This window comes from Procambarus clarkii, chromosome 4 (genome assembly GCF_040958095.1).
Source record: "Procambarus clarkii isolate CNS0578487 chromosome 4, FALCON_Pclarkii_2.0, whole genome shotgun sequence".
Lineage (NCBI taxonomy): Eukaryota > Metazoa > Arthropoda > Malacostraca > Decapoda > Cambaridae > Procambarus > Procambarus clarkii.
The window spans coordinates 39,675,131-39,697,987 of NC_091153.1; the positions used below are offsets into that span (position 1 = coordinate 39,675,131).

Below are 22,857 nucleotides of genomic sequence, written 5' to 3' on the forward strand. Positions count from 1 at the left end.
TACCTCATCACCAGATGTCTGTCCCTCCCCAGGTTAACCTACTTTCTGAGGTGTTCACCATCTTACAGTAGCCAAAAACTAGGTGAGTATGACCTGTTACTAATATCAATGCTAGAAAAAGCTCTCAACCTCTCTCTTGATGACCTACAGTGGAAACAAGCCTCTCTTCCCGTAAGACTTGGGGGCCTCGGAGTTCGAACAACAACGCAAATCGCTGTTCCAGCCTTCCTGTCTTCCTTATCGGCATCCGACGAACTCGTGAAGGAAATTCTACCTGCCCACTTACATCAGCTGGCAGGTGTACACGATCCCAATTTTACACGCTGTGCCACAGAGTGGGCCTCTCGTGCAGGCCCATCACCTCAACCATCATCGTCAAAAGCCCACAAACAATCCAGCTGGGATGGCCCCATTGTAGACCAAGTTGCTGCAGAGTGCCTGGGTGCTGCAACAACACAACACGACATTGCTCGCCTCACAGCAGTAGCAGCACCACATGCAGGGGATTTCCTGTTAGTAACCCCAATGTCGGCAACTGGCACGCGTCTCACACCACACGCCCTCCGAATTGCTGTGGCCCTCCGCCTTGCTGCCCCAATCCACACCAGATATAGGTGTATTTGCGGCGAGGTGGTGGCTGACAGGTACGGCCACCATGGCCTACTCTGCCAAAGCACAGGGGGATGACACTCGAGGCACAGTGAAGTTAACGACATCATCAAGAGGAGCCTCACCACAGCTGGATGCCCAGCTGAAAGAGAGCCCCGTTATCTAACGCCCCGTAACTCTGATGCTCATATTGGTCGCCCGGATGGTATCACAGTGAACCCCTGGAAGAATGGCAAGCAGTTGGTATGGGACTACACGTGCGAATCAACCCTGGCTAACACCTACGTTGACCTCAGTGTTGCACAACCAGGTGGCGCTGCCACTCACAGGGAAGCGGCCAAATCAGGGAGGAGCTGGAGGAACTCAACTTATGATAATCGTCTTTGTACCCAATATGTAACTCCTTTTTTGTAATACAGTTTAAATAAAATACATATAGGCGATTATGATGAGTATGGTGTAGTGGATACAAGTGCGTACCTGCCATCTTAATGGCCAGGGTTCGAGTCCCCTGGTGGGTATGAGCGTCTAAAGTTCTATACTTCAAAACTTGTGGTTTAAAGCAAGTCAGTATATATATATATATATATATATATATATATATATATATATATATATATATATATATATATATATATATATATATATATATATATATATATATATAATATATATATATATATATATATATATATATATATATATATATATATATATATATATATATATATATATATATATATATATATATATATATATATATATATATATATAGGTACCACCTCTGGTGCAATTGTAGGGACCCATAGTCTCGAAAAAGAAAATAAAGTGTATTCAGAGAAGACCTTGTAGATTCTCACTGAACACTTTAATATTTTCTTCTCCTACCACCCAATTTTTTGTAGGTATGGTATTTGTATTCACAAAAATAATCCAAAAGTCTACTTGAGTACAACAATGTTGTCAAAGTTTCCTCAATCGACTTCTTACATAACTAACAGTGCCGCAAAAGGGTAATTTGATGTATTTAATATACCTTTCTACTGTAGTAATCAAACAAGAAGGCTGAAACTTCTTATTTAAGAAATTCCTCATAAAAGTATATATCACATGAGCTGGTAACCATTATTTGACAAAAAAAAAATCACAAGGAAATTCATTTCTTGATGAAAGTTGGACCAATTTGAGCATAATACAATGGCTCTATTCAATAGTATTTAATGTTTTTTCTTAAAAATATCCTGATCAAATGAACACAAATTTAAGCCTAAACCTGTAAACGTTGGTTTTCTTTAAATTTTATTGTTAAAACCATTTATTTTACTCACTTTGATATAAAGAAATGCCCCCCCCCCCAAAAAAAAAAAAATGATTAATTACACACATTGCAGTGAAACGTATATTACAATGTTATGCATTAAGATTCTCTCTAAACTTATCAACGTGAGATTGGTCCTTGAATAACAAAGAAAAAAGAAGTTATCCACATATCTCCTATACATGACTGGTTTAAAATTTAGAGGACATTTGTCCAGCCAATTTCTCTCGTGAAAGTTTAACAAAGCATTAGCAAGTTTGGGCCCTAATGGAGAACTCGTTGCTACTCCATTAGTTTGTTTATATTATTTAGTATTAAATATAAAGACCGAGTCTTTAACCGACAATTATAAAAACCGTCTAAATTACTTACTGCTGAATCCTGAAACTAAATTAGTGTTAGCAAATAATTGATTGATACAAATTTCAAAACTTTTCCAACAAGGGAATAATCGCGAACAGTGACTCAACAGCAAGGCAAGTCGTTATAGTAGGGGATATTAATGAAGAAGATCCAGTGAAGAATCAATCAAAAGAAAGAATCAGTGAAGAAAGAAAATCAAAAGAAAGAATCAATGAAATCCATATGTAAGAATCGAAAGAAATCAACGAAGAAATTTATTTTACAAAGTCCTGTGAGTTTCTTACAGTAAATTCATTGAAAGTTTGCGGTTAAAATAATGGAACTAATCTCGTCCAATGTTAATTTGTAGTTATCACTAGAAATAATATTTCTTAACCTATCTAATAAACTCCATGGTACCTACCTTACCCTCCTAAATGTCTACCCATGTCTTGCTATATTCAAACAATACTGTTTGTTGACCAACTTGTATAATTGCTGATTTCTGCCATGTCCCTCCCCTTTATTCTCCTTTTTTTCAACACAATTTATACTTTAATCTCAATTTAGTCTAAGTGTTTTTTCCCCTCACCTTGCCCGAAACGCTGTGCGTATTAGTAAATACGCACTTAGGTATTGTATGTACTAGTTCTATCTATAAATCCAACAGTATGTTTGTAACTCATCTATGTATGTACTTTTACCTGATTAAACATTTGATTTGATTTGAACCCGTCTTTACATCAAAACCATTTAACATGACTCTCACACCACAGGTCAACAACAGCTACTGGTGGTCACGTTGTTCATTGTCATGTCATGAGCCACAGTAAGGCTCTTGGAATAGAAATTTCCCTTATAAATCAATAAGCCACTTAGCCTCAAACTTAGTTGAGATATGTCTAGGGTTAGAGTGAAAGTCTAGGTAAAATCAACCAGTTTATTGGGGCAAACTTATCTACATTACACCTTTTTGTATAAACACAAATTTCTCTATATATACTCACAACCAAATAACAATTTAGTAAATTAACAGAAAGCACAAGTCATAGCAGCTAGATGTCACTAAGCAGAAATCGCCTAATAACATTGGTACACTTGTCCACTCAAGACTGGCTGAAAGGATGTGAACACGGTGGGTACTGATGTTACATAACCAGAGTGGGGCATATGTCTCAGCATGAACATCAGTAACACAAGTCAGTGAACTATCACTTTGACTTCAGAAAAACTGGAAAGTCCCAACTGGACTGGCAATTGGCAAAGTCTAAACTCTTCTCAAATTAGTCAGAGTCCACAATGACTGGAATTATGTCAAAGTCAAGAACTCTTTGTAAGTTAAAATGACTGGAAAATCTGGCAAAATCAGGAATCTCATCTCAGAAGTTTAATTCTACAAACCATGAAATTTGACTAAGTCCTGAATCTCCTCTTCAGAGGTAAAGTCCGCACAGGCATCAGAATATGACAATGTCCCCAAACGGCTCAACTAATAATACAAGTCAACCATCATAAAGTTACAATTTAAGTATCTCTTGAGGGTAGAAATAGCCTAAGCTACTCTCGCCCTTTAAGATGTATTTCTTTCTTGTCTCAGTAAACATACTTGAACTTGATCTCGTGATAACACTTTGATATTGTGATCCACACAAATAATCTTCCTTCTTACATACTGGTAAGACGTTAATAGATTTATATATACAAAAATATCCAGAGAGCTCACACAACACGTGTGACCTACAACCCAGACAGACCAGTGCGGCAAAATGCTTGCTGACACCCTGGGGCCTGATTCACGAAGCAGTTACGCAAGTACTTACGAACCTGTACATCTTTTCTCAATCTTTGGCGGCTATAACAATAACAAATGTTGATTGGAAAATTTTCATGCTTGTAAACTGTTAAATAAATGTAACCAAAGCCATCAAAGATTGAGGAAAGATGTACACGTTCGTAAGTGCTTGCGTAACTGCTTCGTGACTCTGACCCCAAGTCAACTCACAGTACCAACACGCCACATAATATATAAATCAACACAGTAAAGAAACACACACTGAAAAACATACTCTTACATAAATATACACCTTAGAAACATACGTAGATGCTCAGCTTCACAAAGTGAGCACCATATAAATATATATATATAAGAAACAAGAAACTTACCAACTTACCAACCGGGTTGGCTGTACTGACTGACAAACAGGCAAGGGAAGGAGGGGGGGGGGGCGGGGTTATGACAGTAGCAACAACTTGCCGACGAAACTAGCAGTTCACACACAAACAAAACACACATCATGAATATATAACATAATAATAATAATTAAACTACAATAGAATATAGTAGAATACTGTAGAATACACGTACATACAAAGATATTTCACATACTGCATAATGAATTACATTATAATAGACGTATCTTGACACTTAAAGTATGACTTCAGCGTATTCAGTCTGAACTGGTTAGGCTAAGTCATAACATCCGTATTAATTAAGGTGGAGAAACACTGGGACATTTCCAAGCCTTTACGACGCCAGGACCGGAGGGAGAGCATCCTGTGGAAGCCGCTGGCTTACACGTGAGCACCAGTCCTGAGCAGGTGTCGCGCCGAGCTCAGTACGGGTCCGTCTGGGACGCCGGGAGGTTGACAGCGGCAGGTTACGTTTCCCGTTTGATGACAAATTTAGGACATGAGGTTCTCCATGTTATTGTAACGTCGTGTGAAATCCTTATTCCGTTCAGTGAAGCTCTCGGAGGGTTTTTAATTTCGACGAAAAACGTTTTCTGTTGGTCTTGCACAGAACAGTCCCGTCTTAAGAGAACAGTACACCGATCTCCCCGAGGACAGGAGGTACCTCATCGCCCCGAGGACAGTAAGGAGAGTATATGTCTTGCATCACCAGCGAGAAATACCAATTCTCCAGGATAGTGACAGCCGGACGCTAAGGTAAATGTTATCTCAGCACTACATCTCAGACGTGACCTGGTTGGGTAGACTATGGTATATTGAAGCAACCTTTGGCTTCCAGTTTCTGTTTAGATTTCATAATGTGTCTGGATGGAGTTTATCATTGATGTTCCAAAGATATCTACAAGGCAACTAATTTAGACACTTGGAATTGTGAAAAAGTGTGTTATATATATAATATATTCTGCATATATATATATATATATATATATATATATATATATATATATATATATATATTTATATATATATATATATATATATATATATATATATATATATATATATATGTCGTACCTAGTAGCCAGAACGCACTTCTCAGCCTACTATGCAAGGCCCGATTTGCCTAATAAGCCAAGTTTCCCTGAATTATTATATTTTCTCTAATTTTTTTCTTATGAAATGATAAAGCTACCCATTTCATTATGTATGAGGTCAATTTTTTTGTTTTGGAGTTAAAATTAACGTAGATATATGACCAAACCTAACCAACCCTACCTAACCTAACCTAATCTATCTTTATTGGTTAGATTAGGTTAGGTAGCCAAAAAAGTTAGGTTAGGTTAGGTTAGGTAGGTTAGGTAGTCGAAAAACAATTAATTCATGAAAACTTGGCTTATTAGGCAAATCGGGCCTTGCATAGTAGGCTGAGAAGTGCGTTCTGGCTACTAGGTACGACATATATATATATATATATATATATATATATATATATATATATATATATATATATATATATATATATATATATATATATAAATATTTTATTAAATATGACCGAAAAAGTAAGATTAATAATTCTAACACGAATTTTCTCAATCTTTCGTACATTATGCTTCACTATTGGAGGTAAATCAAAAATCACTTCTCCAAAATTCATTTTTATTTTGGAGAAGTGATTTTTGATTTACCTCCAATAGTGAAGCATAATGTACGAAAGATTGAGAAAATTCGTGTTAGAATTATTAATCTTACTTTTTCGGTCATATTTAATAAAATATGTCTACAGGAAAGACTGCTACCAAAATATACTAATATATATAAATATATATATATATATATATATATATATATATATATATATATATATATATATATATATATATATATATATATATATATATATATATATATATATATATATATATATATATATATATATATATGCAGAATAACCACATATGAAAAATAAAAAATGCTTAACACGTTTTCGGCTAATTCGCCTTCATCTAACTCTGATGAAGGCGAATTAGCCGAAAACATAAGAACATAAGAACATAAGAACAAAGGTAACTGCAGAAGGCCTATTGGCCCATACGAGGCAGCTCCTATTCTATAACCACCCAATCCCACTCATATACTTGTCCAACCCGTGCTTGAAACAATCGAGGGACCCCACCTCCACAATGTTACGCGGCAATTGGTTCCACAAATCAACAACCCTGTTACTGAACCAGTATTTACCCAAGTCTTTCCTAAATCTAAACTTATCCAATTTATACCCATTGTTTCGTGTTCTGTCCTGTGTTGATACATTTAATACCCTATTAATATCCCCCCGGTTATGTCCATTCATCCACTTGTAAACCTCTATCATGTCACCCCTAACTCTTCGCCTTTCCAGTGAATGCAACTTAAGCTTTGTTAATAAGAACATAAGAACATAAGAACAAAGGTAACTGCAGAAGGCCTATTGGCCCATACGAGGCAGCTCCTATTCTATAACCACCCAATCCCACTCATATACTTGTCTAACCCGTGCTTGAAACAATCGAGGGACCCCACCTCCACAATGTTACGCGGCAATTGGTTCCACAAATCAACAACCCTGTTACTGAACCAGTATTTACCCAAGTCTTTCCTAAATCTAAACTTATCCAATTTATATCCATTGTTTCGTGTTCTGTCCTGTGTTGATACTTTTAATACCCTATTAATATCCCCCCGGTTATGTCCATTCATCCACTTGTAAACCTCTATCATGTCACCCCTAACTCTTCGCCTTTCCAGTGAATGCAACTTAAGCTTTGTTAATCTTTCTTCATATGAAAGATTTCTAATTTGGGGAATTAACTTAGTCATCCTACGCTGGACACGTTCAAGTGAATTTATATCCATTCTATAATATGGCGACCAAAACTGAACTGCATAATCTAAATGGGGCCTAACTAGAGCAAGATATAGCTTGAGAACCACACCAGGTGTCTTGTTACTAACGCTGCGATTAATAAATCCAAGTGTCCGATTTGCCTTATTACGAACATTTATGCATTGATCCTTTTGTTTTAAATTCTTACTAATCATAACTCCCAGATCCCTTTCGCAATCCGACTTCGCAATCACAACACCATCTAGCTCGTATCTTGTAACTCTATCATCATTACCTAACCTCAGAACTTTACATTTATCAGCATTAAACTGCATCTGCCAATCCTTTGACCATTTCAAAACCCTATCTAGATCAACTTGAAGTGATAGTGAGTCCTCCTCCGAATTAATTTCCCTACCGATTTTCGTATCATCGGCAAATTTGCAAATGTTGCTACTCAAACCTGAATCTAAATCATTTATATATATTATAAACAACAGAGGTCCCAGGACAGAGCCTTGAGGCACTCCACTTACAACATTTTCCCACTCTGACTTGATTCCATTTATACTAACTCTCTGTTTCCTTTGGTATAGCCATGCCCTAATCCAGCTTAATATAGCACCCCCAATACCATGAGACTCTATTTTTTTAATCAGTCTTTCATGTGGCACTGTATCAAAAGCTTTGCTAAAGTCAAGGTATACAACATCGCAATCCTTACCACTATCAACTGCCTCAACAATGCTAGAATAAAAAGATAACAAATTTGTTAAACATGAACGGCCATTTATAAAACCATGTTGCGACTCAATTATTAATTTATGTTTTTCAAGATGAAGACGAATTTTATTTGCTATTATAGATTCGAGTAACTTTCCCACAATAGACGTTAGGCTAATTGGTCGATAGTTAGACGCAAGTGATCTATCTCCTTTCTTAAAAACTGGTATCACATTAGCAACTTTCCAAAACTCTGGCACTCTGCCTGACTCTATTGATTTATTAAATATGGTTGACAGTGGGTCACAAAGCTCCTCTTTGCATTCTTTAAGCACCCTGGCAAACACTTCATCCGGCCCTGGGGATTTGTTTGGTTTGAGTTTTACTATTTGTTTAAGAACATCCTCCCTGGTAACTGCTAAATTCGTCAACCTGTCCTCGTCCCCACCCACATAGACTTGTTCGGCTGAAGGCATATTGTTAAGTTCCTCTTTAGTAAATACAGATACAAAATATTTATTAAAAATACTACTCATCTCTTCATCACTATCTGTTATTTGACCTGTCTCAGTTTTTAATGGACCTATCCTTTCCCTAGTCTTAGTACGATATAACTGAAAAAACCCTTTAGGATTTGTCTTTGCTTGCCCTGCTATGCGAACTTCATAGTTTCTTTTTGCTTTCCTTATCTCTTTTTTAACATTTCTAACCAGTTGTACGAATTCCTGTTCTAAAGTGACCTCCCCATTTTTAATCCTTTTGTACCAAGCTCTCTTTTTACCTATAAGGTTCTTCAAATTCTTTGTTATCCACTTTGGGTCATTAGTATTCGATCTATTCAATTTGTATGGTATACTACGTTCCTGTGCTTTGTTTAGAATATTCTTAAATAAGTTATATATTGAATCCACATCGAAATCCCCATTTAAGTCACCTATCGCTGGGTTCATGTCTCGCTCCAAGACCGGCCCACACCCCATACCCAAGACTTTCCAATCAATTTGACCCAAAAAATTTCTTAGGCTATTAAAATCAGCTTTTCGAAAATCTGGCACTTTAACAGAATTTTCTCCTACTGGTCTATTCCATTCTATGCTAAATCTGATTTCTTTGTGATCACTGCTCCCTAGCTCACTCCCTATTTCGATGTCATTAATTTGCGTTTCCCTGTTAGTTAACACTAAATCTAAAATATTATTTTCCCGTGTTGGTTCCTTAATGTGTTGCGTAAGAAAGCAATCGTCAATTAATTCTAGAAAATCTTCTGCTTCAATATTCCCTGTTTTGTTCAACCAGTTTATTCCGCTAAAATTAAAGTCACCCATGACATAAATACTGTTAGATCTAGATGCTCTAGATATTTCATCCCATAGATGCTTTGCTTCCATTCTGTCTAAATTTGGTGGCCTATATATTACTCCTATTATAATATTATTAGCTTTTTCGTTTAATTCAATCCAAATAGTTTCTGTGTGTGGCTCTGTTTTGATTCCCTCTTTGAGACTACATTTCAAATTGTCCCTAACATATATGGCTACTCCACCTCCTCGTCTAATATATCTATCTGTGTGAAATAGTTTAAATCCATATATTTGATATTCAGCTAATAGTTCTCTATTTTCTACATTCATCCACGTTTCGGTAAGTGCAATAATATCAATTTTTTCTGTGCAGACAAGAGCATTTAATTCGTTAATTTTATTTCTTAGACTTCTACTGTTAGTGTAATATACCCTAAGTGAATTGTTATTTTGCGGACCTTCTCTTTCCCTGATTGTTATTTTGCGGACCTTCTCTTTCCCTAATCTTTCTTCATATGAAAGATTTCTAATTTGGGGAATTAACTTAGTCATCCTACGCTGGACACGTTCAAGTGAATTTATATCCATTCTATAATATGGCGACCAAAACTGAACTGCATAATCTAAATGGGGCCTAACTAGAGCAAGATATAGCTTGAGAACCACACCAGGTGTCTTGTTACTAACGCTGCGATTAATAAATCCAAGTGTCCGATTTGCCTTATTACGAACATTTATGCATTGATCCTTTTGTTTTAAATTCTTACTAATCATAACTCCCAGATCCCTTTCGCAATCCGACTTCGCAATCACAACACCATCTAGCTCGTATCTTGTAACTCTATCATCATTACCTAACCTCAGAACTTTACATTTATCAGCATTAAACTGCATCTGCCAATCCTTTGACCATTTCAAAACCCTATCTAGATCAACTTGAAGTGATAGTGAGTCCTCCTCCGAATTAATTTCCCTACCGATTTTCGTATCATCGGCAAATTTGCAAATGTTGCTACTCAAACCTGAATCTAAATCATTTATATATATTATAAACAACAGAGGTCCCAGGACAGAGCCTTGAGGCACTCCACTTACAACATTTTCCCACTCTGACTTGATTCCATTTATACTAACTCTCTGTTTCCTTTGGTATAGCCATGCCCTAATCCAGCTTAATATAGCACCCCCAATACCATGAGACTCTATCTTTTTAATCAGTCTTTCATGTGGCACTGTATCAAAAGCTTTGCTAAAGTCAAGGTATACAACATCGCAATCCTTACCACTATCAACTGCCTCAACAATGCTAGAATAAAAAGATAACAAATTTGTTAAACATGAACGGCCATTTATAAAACCATGTTGCGACTCAATTATTAATTTATGTTTTTCAAGATGAAGACAAATTTTATTTGCTATTATAGATTCGAGTAACTTTCCCACAATAGACGTTAGGCTAATTGGTCGATAGTTAGACGCAAGTGATCTATCTCCTTTCTTAAAAACTGGTATCACATTAGCAACTTTCCAAAACTCTGGCACTCTGCCTGACTCTATTGATTTATTAAATATGGTTGACAGTGGGTCACAAAGCTCCTCTTTGCATTCTTTAAGCACCCTGGCAAACACTTCATCCGGCCCTGGGGATTTGTTTGGTTTGAGTTTTACTATTTGTTTAAGAACATCCTCCCTGGTAACTGCTAAACTCGTCAACCTGTCCTCGTCCCCACCCACATAGACTTGTTCGGCTGAAGGCATATTGTTAAGTTCCTCTTTAGTAAATACAGATACAAAATATTTATTAAAAATACAACTCATCTCTTCATCACTATCTGTTATTTGACCTGTCTCAGTTTTTAATGGACCTATCCTTTCCCTAGTCTTAGTACGATATAACTGAAAAAAACCCTTTAGGATTTGTCTTTGCTTGCCCTGCTATGCGAACTTCATAGTTTCTTTTTGCTTTCCTTATCTCTTTTTTAACATTTCTAACCAGTTGTACGAATTCCTGTTCTAAAGTGACCTCCCCATTTTTAATCCTTTTGTACCAAGCTCTCTTTTTACCTATAAGGTTCTTCAAATTCTTTGTTATCCACTTTGGGTCATTAGTATTCGATCTATTCAATTTGTATGGTATACTACGTTCCTGTGCTTTGTTTAGAATATTCTTAAATAAGTTATATATTGAATCCACATCGAAATCCCCATTTAAGTCACCTATCGCTGGGTTCATGTCTCGCTCCAAGACCGGCCCACACCCCATACCCAAGACTTTCCAATCAATTTGACCCAAAAAATTTCTTAGGCTATTAAAATCAGCTTTTCGAAAATCTGGCACTTTAACAGAATTTTCTCCTACTGGTCTATTCCATTCTATGCTAAATCTGATTTCTTTGTGATCACTGCTCCCTAGCTCACTCCCTATTTCGATGTCATTAATTTGCGTTTCCCTGTTAGTTAACACTAAATCTAAAATATTATTTTCCCGTGTTGGTTCCTTAATGTGTTGCGTAAGAAAGCAATCGTCAATTAATTCTAGAAAATCTTCTGCTTCACTATTCCCTGTTTTGTTCAACCAGTTTATTCCGCTAAAATTAAAGTCACCCATGACATAAATACTGTTAGATCTAGATGCTCTAGATATTTCATCCCATAGATGCTTTGCTTCCATTCTGTCTAAATTTGGTGGCCTATATATTACTCCTATTATAATATTATTAGCTTTTTCGTTTAATTCAATCCAAATAGTTTCTGTGTGTGGCTCTGTTTTGATTCCCTCTTTGAGACTACATTTCAAATTGTCCCTAACATATATGGCTACTCCACCTCCTCGTCTAATATATCTATCTGTGTGAAATAGTTTAAATCCATATATTTGATATTCAGCTAATAGTTCTCTATTTTCTACATTCATCCACGTTTCGGTAAGTGCAATAATATCTATTTTTTCTGTGCAGACAAGAGCATTTAATTCGTTAATTTTATTTCTTAGACTTCTACTGTTAGTGTAATATACCCTAAGTGATTTGTTATTTTGCGGACCTTCTCTTTCCCTGATCGTTTTGCCAATTCCTTTCTCCCACAAACACATACTTTTATTACCTCCTTCCTCACAATCAATTCCCATACCTCTATCTACTAACAGTTTAAACCCAAACAAACACCTCTAACCACTTCTTCTAACGAGTTCGCAACAGCAACAACCCCAGCTCTCGATAGATGCACCCCATCACGAGCATACATTTCATTTCTTCCATAGAAGTGTTCCCAGTTGTCTATGAAAGATATTGCATTTGATTTGCAATATCTTTCCAGCCGGCAATTGACACCAAGTGCCCTCGATATCCATTCATTTCCCACTCCCTTTCTTGGAAGAATGCCACATATGATCGGGATTCCTCCCTTGCTCCTAACTAACTCTATGGCTGTTTTATACCTCTGAATCAGTTCCTCACTCCTAACTCGACCAACATCATTTCCTCCCACGCTAATGCAAATAATGGGATTGTTCCCATTACCAGCCATAATATCATTCATGTTGTTTATAATATCACCAATGCCAGCTCCGGGATAGCAAACCCTTAACCTGTTCCCCCTATCTCTAGCACAAAACGTTCTATCCAAATACCTTATCTGGGAATCTCCCACAACTAATGTTTGCTTAGGTACCTTTACTTTCTGAGGGGCCTGCGCTTCCTTTCTCTTCGTTGCTTTCCCTTTTGCGCGATCCACAGTCTCTCCACAGCACTCGTCCTCCAAAACGTCAAATGAATTAGAAGTTGCTATGGCGTTTGAAGGCGGCTTTATCAAAGTCTTCTTAAGGCCCCTGTCTTTCACAACTCTCCAAGACGAGGTCCCTTTACTGCTGGTCTCCTCCTTCGTTACTTCTCGTTGTTCTTTAAGCTGACGCACCTCCTCCCGCAGAGAGTCCAACTCTGTCCTCAGGGCTCCCACTAGAGTCACCAGGTCCTTCACTACAACTTCCATATTGCTATGAACTACAACTTCCATATTGCTAAACGGGTTAAGCATTTTCTATTTTTCATATGTGGTTATTCTGCATACTTGGATCAGTGTTTTTGTGATCATTGTTGCATATATATATATATATATTATATATATATATATATATATATATATATATATATATATATATATATATATATATATATATATATATATATATATATATATATATATATATATTAGTATATTTTGGTAGCAGTCTTTCCTGTAGACATATATTATTAAATATGACCGAAAAAGTAAGATTAATAATTCTAACACGAATTTTCTCAATCTTTCGTACATTACGCTTCACTGTTGGAGGTAAATCAAAAATCACTTCTCCAAAATTCATTTTTATTTCTAGTCTGACGCGACACGGGCGCGTTTCGTAAAACTTATTACATTTTCAAAGACTTCACAAATACACAACTGATTAGAACTTACGTATCTCTGCTATTATATCTACATTTGAGTGAGGTGGGAGGGATGATGTGGCATATAGTGATGTGGCATTAACACAAGACAGAACATGAGGGGATATTAATAGGGTATTAAAAGTATCAACACAAGACAGAACAGAAACAATGGGTATTGAATAGAAGTGTTTGTAGAAAGCCTATTGGTCCATATTTCTTGATGCTTCTATATTGGAGCGGAGTCTTGAGGTGGGTAGAATATAGTTGTGCAATAATTGGCTGTTGATTGCTGGTGTTGACTTCTTGATGTGTAGTGCCTCGCAAACGTCAAGCCGCCTGCTATCGCTGTATCTATCGATGATTTCTGTGTTGTTTACTAGGATTTCTCTGGCGATGGTTTGGTTATGGGAAGAGATTATATGTTCCTTAATGGAGCCCTGTTGCTTATGCATCGTTAAACGCCTAGAAAGAGATGTTGTTGTCTTGCCTATATACTGGGTTTTTTGGAGCTTACAGTCCCCAAGTGGGCATTTGAAGGCATAGACGACGTTAGTCTCTTTTAAAGCGTTCTGTTTTGTGTCTGGAGAGTTTCTCATGAGTAGGCTGGCCGTTTTTCTGGTTTTATAGTAAATCGTCAGTTGTATCCTCTGATTTTTGTCTGTAGGGATAACGTTCCTATTAACAATATCTTTCAGGACCCTTTCCTCCGTTTTATGAGCTGTGGAAAAGAAGTTCCTGTAAAATAGTCTAATAGGGGGTATAGGTGTTGTGTTAGTTGTCTCTTCAGAGGTTCTTCTTATGATGTCTTCGATGAAACCATTGGAGAAGCCGTTATTGACTAGAACCTGCCTTACCCTACAGAGTTCTTCGTCGACTTGCTTCCATTCTGAGCTGTGGCTGAGAGCACGGTCGACGTATGCGTTAACAACACTCCTCTTGTACCTGTCAGGGCAGTCGCTGTTGGCATTTAGGCACATTCCTATGTTTGTTTCCTTAGTGTAGACTGCAGTGTGGAAACCTCCGCCCTTTTCCATGACTGTTACATCTAGAAAAGGCAGCTTCCATCCTTTTCCGTCTCGTAAGTGAAACGCAGCACGGAACTCTGCTCAAATGCCTCCTTCAGCTCCTGCAGATGTCTGACATCAGGTACCTGTTGTTACGGTGCCCTCTCCTATTTCTTTCGTTTGCCGGCTTAAAGAGTCATATCAGCTCTCCCTACTGATTCTCTGAGGTTCAGGGAGTCTAATGATATATGTGGCGACCAGACCGGCTGCCAGTTAAGGCATGGAAGTTATATTATAAGTTGTAAATAAAGGAAAATTGGCGCCCTGTTATAAAATGAAACAGTATCCCCTACGGCAGATGTGACCTTTTGGAAGGGACATTAGTCGATCGCGGATTGGTCGACGTAGGTCGCGGGCGACAAATCAGGGCCCGCCATGACGTCACCGAGTGCCCCGGGCGGCGCCAACGTCAGAGTTGTACTGACCGTGGAAGCGACAGGACGCGCCTCGGTCTGCTCTCAAGGATTGGAGGCTCTGCAAGCCTTGTTCAGTGGATTGAGCTGGCCTTCGTTGCCCACCATAGTTATTGGAGACCCTGCGCTTCTGGGAAGCAAAGAGGAACCAAGTTCAGTGAGCAGAGAAGTGCCCAAACTTGGAAAATAGTCGGCGACGACGCTGGGCGGCGCCGCTGGCTGGACGTTGAGGTCTGGAAGGTGGGCGAGCAAGCTAGCTGTGACTGGGGTCACATCCACTGAGAATCTTGGAAGGACGACACAGTGCCTAGGACAAGGAGCGACGCCCTGTGGGAGAGGCGAGTGTGGGGAAAGATAGTGATTAGCTCAGCGCCCATCGATGAACCAGGATTGGGGCAGCTGAATCTCAGGGATTGGAACGGCGACGACGCGAAGGCTTCACGACACCTGAGGACCTGTGGAACGCCCTGGATCGTCGAGGATCGACCCAAGGAAGCGTGGGAACCTCACACCATCGAGGGACAGGCGTCGTGAGCCAGGAGTGTAAGGTAGATCATTTTCCCTCCCATTACCCCTTGTATGAGTAGGCTAGTTAGGCCACAATATTTACTTGTGTAGGTGGCAGCAAGACTTTATTGCTTTAATGGTAGAATAGGCTGCAAGGCAGCTTGTGTCCAGGACTGTCAGAGAGGACAGTGTGTATGGATGGCAGGACAGTGAAGAAGAGGTGCCGACGTGGTGAAGAGGCCCTCCTGTGAGAGTGTGAGACTCCTGTCTTCCTGCCCAGTTGAAGGAGAGTTGGAGGTCGTGGAAGAAGAGGCTGACGATCTCCAGACTCATCATCCATATTCCATATTCATGTATTACTTGTGATTGTGTGTGTGTGTTCATGTAATTTGCGTCAGTAAATCCACACATTTTATTACTGTGTTTGAGCGTGCCTCCATTTGTGATATTTCTCTATGAGCATACATTTCTGGCTACAAACGATATATGATACACCCACTGAACTGCATTGCTGGGGTGCAGATATAATAACCCAGCTGGCGACCTTGCTAAGAGGAAGATAGAGAAGACAGGCGGGAAAGGAGTTCCTGCAACCTTTTTTTTGTCTGGCAGGCAAGACTCAGGGAGGTTATGGTTATAGGTAAGCCTGAGTCTTCCTTCACTCCCCCACGGGTCTAGGCCGGAACTGTTAACAGCAGTTTCCCCGTGGTTGACTGAAGGGCTTCCAGGGTGAATCAGTGGCACCCCTTGGTGGTGGAAGCAAAGACCTGCGGAGGTGGGCATTGTTGGTCCTATCTTGTGTGACCAAGGAGACTCCGGTGAATCCAGGGAGTCGGAGGGGCTGAGTATTTGGGCCCTTTGAGCCCCTAGCAGCCGAGTGTTAGCAGAGCCCCGGACCGCCCACCCCCACGTGACAAGAGAACTGGCGACCTTGCCAGGATTCGAACCCCAGTAGCCAAGAACTGGGAACTTCGCCAGGAAGCATGGATCAAGCTACAGTGTGGACCAAATTGCAAGACAAGTGTTGCCAGGGTACTAATACAGTGTGGCCAGTGAATTCGGTGGTACTGTTACTCAACCGGCTAAGGGACTGAAACGGTGAAATTAGTGCCTACTAACTTGTCTGTGCCGTCGTGTATGCTTGATGATATAGAGATGGAGGAAGACAAAGTAAAGAAATTTATTGACACAAGGGACGAGAGAATTTTGGAGGAGTGTACCAAGGCCCAGCTCCAACAAGTGGCAAACCACTTTGGGATCAGGTTGAGGACGACTAAGGTAGCGGAGCGAAGGATAGAGATCATGGCACAGCTCACAGCTCGAGAGGAAGCGACGGGAGAGGAGCCATCTCAAGAGGAGCCGTCCCGAGGAGAGCCATCGCAAGGTGAACCGTCCCGACTAGGGCCTCCCCAAGCGCCTACCAGTGTGGAGAGAATTCACAGTGAACATGGGAGCAGTGGAAGGTCCAGCTGTAGTAAGAGGAGCCTGCAACTGGAAATAATGAAGATGCAACTGGAAGCCCAGCTGCGACGAGAGGAGAGAGAAGCGCAAATGCAGCGAGAGGAACGTGCGGCTGAGCTGCAGCGAGAGGAACGTGCGGCTGAGCTGCAGCGAGAGGAACGTGCGGCTGAGCTGCAGCGAGAGGAGCGAGAAGCTCGGCTGCAGCGAGAAGAAGGAGAGAGACAACTGCGACTGGAGGAGATAAGGGCAAAGAAAGAAGTCGAATTGCGTCGCGTTGAACGTGGTCTGCCCTCACTACCTGCACGGCGGGATGACCTCAAGGTAAGGGAACGTGACTTACCTACGTTCGAACCACAAGAAGCTGAGGCGTTCTTCGAACACTTTGAACGGATAGCAACTCTGAAGGAGTGGCCGGAAGATGATTGGGCTGCTCTGGTCCAGGGCAGGTTGACTGGTGAGGCCCGGGAAGCCTATAACATGCTGGACCTAGAGGAGTGTACTAGTTATGACGCGATTAAGAATGCGGTTCTCCACTCATTCCGGCTGACTCCGGAGATGTACCGGAAGCGGTTCAGAGAGTGTACAAGAGCGTCGGGAAAGACTTACGCCGAGACCGCCAGGGATATGGAACGGAAATTCCTACGATGGTTGAAGGCGGAGGAAGCGGAGTCGGTGGATGATATCAAACAACTGATAGTGATGGAGAAGTTCATGTCGGTGCTCCATCCTGAGTTGCGAGTAAGGGTGAGAGAAGCAGGTATTAAGGACCTGAAGGCTGTAGCGGATCGAGCCGACATGCTGGAGGAGGCACTACATATCAGGAGGGAGGGGCCGCCCAGACACTCGCCTTACCCCAGGTCGGGAGGGAACTTTAGGAGTTCAGGAGGAGCGAGGACGGGTGGGGACTCTCCCAAGAGTAGTGTGCCCGATGAAGTAACGTGGTTCAAGAGCTCAAGAGACGCGGGGAGGAAGCCCCAAGCTGTGAGCAGTGGACCTAGCTCAGGAGCAAGTGCTGCAGTCCCGGACACGACGACAGGGAGTCCAAGGAGGACCCAGGGGACGTCTGCAAGTGGTACCGCCAGAGTGACTGGCGAGTGGCCGCCCAGGAGAGGCAGCCGATGCTACAACTGTGGTGTGAGAGGACATTATGCCCGCGAGTGTGAGGAGCACCAAAGGAATGTAGGATTAATGTTGGAAGAGGAGAGAGTGTTTGTTCACACCCCATATTATAGTGGACCCAACGTGAATGGTTGGGAAATGAAGTTGGGTGAACATCCCTTCGTTTTCGAGGCCAACGTGAAGTTTGGAAAGTCAGACCCAGTGGAGGTTGCCGTGCTTCGAGATACGGGTGCTGACATAAGTATGGTGACCAGGAGTATTCTCCCCAAGGAATTTAATGATTCACCTGTGGGAGTGGTGAGGATACGCAGTGTGGGGGAGGAATACAGGTTGCCACTTCACGAAGTACAGCTGATTGCCGACTGCGGAGTCGAGAAAGCTATAGTAGCTGTAGCCCCTAAGTTACCCCTAGAGCATGTACAGATGGTGCTGGGTAATGACCTCGGAGGAGGCAGGATACAACCCGATTGGGCCAGGAGTGCCTATGTTTCAAGCAGCGGCACAACCCTGACAGGTGAGGTATCCGTCGCTCCAAATAATAGTGAGGAAGCCGACTTCGCCAGGGGAAACGTCGCCAGAGACGACGACAACGAGGGCGAGAGTGCAGAGAGGTCGTCGGAGGTTGTGGAAAACCCCGACGGGGACCTCCGACTAAGCCTGATGATGCGCGTGGAGGAGTGGCGAGGAGCAGCTGTACAAACGCCTGGGGCGGTGAAGAGGCTGCAGACCGCGCTCCCTCCATACCGAAACGTGAATAAAGTAAGCTCAGTGGATGAGCGAACGGCGGCGAGGGGCAGAGTGGAGGAGCCACGACGCAGTGCACCCTATGCCGGCCAGAGGAATAGTGGTAGGTGCAAGATGAACCACCGTAGTGAGGTGAGCCACAGGGAGGTGGAAGAGCCCAACCACGAACCGAAGAAGACGTCTGCAGGGAAGAGAATCTCATGGAGGAGTGAAGATGTTCGTCGGGAACGAAGGAGCGAGTGGTATAGGAAAGGCAATACGAAGAAAGCAGGGAATAGGTACACCCAGGGTAGGCGCCAGCCTAACCAGAGGGGCATTGGGCCATCGCAAAAGCCTAGTGTGGAAGAGAGGAAGCTGCTGGATGGAGTACAGGTTACAAGTGCCACTGTGAGGAGACAACGCACCTATGGGAGAAGAGAAACCGAGAAGAGAGAAGATTGGCGAAGAGGAGATCATGAGAGGAAACATGGAGTACCTGTAGGACGCAGTGGAAATGCAAGACTATCTCGGAGTGCGCGACGCGGTGGAGGCGCTGCATGCACTGAATCTTACAGTGGTAACGAGCCGTGGGAGTACACTCGTAGCCACGGAGAGAGGATTTCTTGTAGGTGTTCAGGGAACACCCATCACACCCGGTCCTATGCGAGGTGGAGATATAATGAGACAAGTGACTGGCAAGGTGGAACGAGCCACATCGCCAACTGGAGGAGACACTTCAGGAACGGAGGGAGCAAGAGTATAGATTGCCCTCTTGAGTGCTGCTCTTCCGATATGACTCTTATTTTAAGGGGAGGGGTATGTTACGGTGCCCTCTCCTATTTCTTTCGTTTGCCGGCTTAAAGAGTCATATCAGCTCTCCCTACTGATTCTCTGAGGTTCAGGGAGTCTAATGATATATGTGGCGACCAGACCGGCTGCCAGTTAAGGCATGGAAGTTATATTATAAGTTGTAAATAAAGGAAAATTGGCGCCCTGTTATAAAATGAAACAGTATCCCCTACGGCAGATGTGACCTTTTGGAAGGGACATTAGTCGATCGCGGATTGGTCGACGTAGGTCGCGGGCGACAAATCAGGGCCCGCCATGACGTCACCGAGTGCCCCGGGCGGCGCCAACGTCAGAGTTGTACTGACCGTGGAAGCGACAGGACGCGCCTCGGTCTGCTCTCAAGGATTGGAGGCTCTGCAAGCCTTGTTCAGTGGATTGAGCTGGCCTTCGTTGCCCACCATAGTTATTGGAGACCCTGCGCTTCTGGGAAGCAAAGAGGAACCAAGTTCAGTGAGCAGAGAAGTGCCCAAACTTGGAAAATAGTCGGCGACGACGCTGGGCGGCGCCGCTGGCTGGACGTTGAGGTCTGGAAGGTGGGCGAGCAAGCTAGCTGTGACTGGGGTCACATCCACTGAGAATCTTGGAAGGACGACACAGTGCCTAGGACAAGGAGCGACGCCCTGTGGGAGAGGCGAGTGTGGGGAAAGATAGTGATTAGCTCAGCGCCCATCGATGAACCAGGATTGGGGCAGCTGAATCTCAGGGATTGGAACGGCGACGACGCGAAGGCTTCACGACACCTGAGGACCTGTGGAACGCCCTGGATCGTCGAGGATCGACCCAAGGAAGCGTGGGAACCTCACACCATCGAGGGACAGGCGTCGTGAGCCAGGAGTGTAAGGTAGATCATTTTCCCTCCCATTACCCCTTGTATGAGTAGGCTAGTTAGGCCACAATATTTACTTGTGTAGGTGGCAGCAAGACTTTATTGCTTTAATGGTAGAATAGGCTGCAAGGCAGCTTGTGTCCAGGACTGTCAGAGAGGACAGTGTGTATGGATGGCAGGACAGTGAAGAAGAGGTGCCGACGTGGTGAAGAGGCCCTCCTGTGAGAGTGTGAGACTCCTGTCTTCCTGCCCAGTTGAAGGAGAGTTGGAGGTCGTGGAAGAAGAGGCTGACGATCTCCAGACTCATCATCCATATTCCATATTCATGTATTACTTGTGATTGTGTGTGTGTGTTCATGTAATTTGCGTCAGTAAATCCACACATTTTATTACTGTGTTTGAGCGTGCCTCCATTTGTGATATTTCTCTATGAGCATACATTTCTGGCTACAAACGATATATGATACACCCACTGAACTGCATTGCTGGGGTGCAGATATAATAACCCAGCTGGCGACCTTGCTAAGAGGAAGATAGAGAAGACAGGCGGGAAAGGAGTTCCTGCAACCTTTTTTTTGTCTGGCAGGCAAGACTCAGGGAGGTTATGGTTATAGGTAAGCCTGAGTCTTCCTTCACTCCCCCACGGGTCTAGGCCGGAACTGTTAACAGCAGTTTCCCCGTGGTTGACTGAAGGGCTTCCAGGGTGAATCAGTGGCACCCCTTGGTGGTGGAAGCAAAGACCTGCGGAGGTGGGCATTGTTGGTCCTATCTTGTGTGACCAAGGAGACTCCGGTGAATCCAGGGAGTCGGAGGGGCTGAGTATTTGGGCCCTTTGAGCCCCTAGCAGCCGAGTGTTAGCAGAGCCCCGGACCGCCCACCCCCACGTGACACTGTGTAAAAATGTCGTTAACATACCTGCAGTATATGGCCGGTTTCAAGTTCATGTCGACTAAGACTTTTTGCTCGATGGTACCCATGTAGAAGTTTGCAAACAGGACACCTAGGGGAGAACCCATGGCGACCCCATCTACTTGCTTATACATGTGCCCATCCGGGCTCAAGAAGGGTGCCTCTTTAGTACAAGCTTGGAGTAGTTTCCTCAGAATACTTTCTGGCATGTCAAGAGGAGTACAGGCTGGATCACGATACACTCTGTCGGCTATCATTCCGATTGTCTCGTCCACAGGTATGTTGGTAAACAGCGATTCTACGTCCAACGAGGCTCTTATCCCTGTGGCCCGTGTGCCCCGCAGTAAGTCCACAAATTCCTTTGGAGACTTCAGGCTGAAGGCGCAAGGAACATAAGGAGTCAGCAGGCCGTTGAGTCGCTTCGCCAGTCTGTACGTGGGTGTGGGTATCTGGCTAATGATTGGCCGAAGTGGGTTTCCAGGCTTGTGCGTCTTGACATTTCCATACGCATATCCAGGTTTATATTCCCCAATGATCTTTGGCAGGTGGAGTCCGGATTTCTTGGCGTTCACAGTTTCGATCAGTTTGTTGACCTTTGCTTTTAATTCGGCTGTAGTGTCCTTCGTTACCCTTTGGAACTTAGTTTGGTCAGAGAGTATGATGTTCATTTTCGCCAGATATTCGTCTTTTTTAAGAATGACATATATTGGCGACTTGTCACCTCTCCTGACAACTATCTCCTTGTTCTCACGAAGGCTTTTAGCTGCCGCGTTAAGCTCGGGGGACAGTATGGTGCTTCTGTAGTTGCCTCGATTCTTTCCTCCTTCTGCAATAAGTTCTGCTTGTAAGGTATCTTTGGTAGTGACCTTCTTTTGTGTCTCGAGGTCGAATATGTCGTCCAACAGAATTTCCAACTCTACTTTCCGGGCCATTTCACTCGGTCTGGACATAACATGACAGTTTATGCCCAGATTTAGGAGAGTGACTTGGTCCTCAGTGAGGTTAATTCCTGCAAGGTTCAGGAAGCCATCTCTTGGTCGTGGAATTGCCATAGGTCCTCCATATAATGTTGTTAGTTTCTTGATAATCCTTGTTTCAGTGCTGAGGTGATGTTGGTCTGTGAGGATGTCGAGGTGTTGTTCAATGCGGGTACGGATACTATGGTCGATGTTGCTATTTCTCCACTCGTTTGTAGCATGAAGTAGTTGCGTTT

At 42.3% G+C, this 22,857-nt stretch overlaps 1 protein-coding gene across 2 annotated transcripts in view; it reads left to right on the plus strand.

Moving 5' to 3' along the window:
• Positions 1-4,789: 4,789 nt before the first annotated feature.
• Positions 4,790-22,857, plus strand: part of LOC123750783 (uncharacterized) — an 81,583-nt gene continuing 63,515 nt past the window's right edge. The window contains exon 1 of one of the 2 annotated variants that reach the window (XM_045732898.2): positions 4,790-5,215. The gene's annotated coding sequence lies outside the window, so the exon portion shown is untranslated. The remainder of the gene's footprint in view (positions 5,216-22,857) is intronic. The other variant, XM_045732904.2, reaches the window with a different exon arrangement.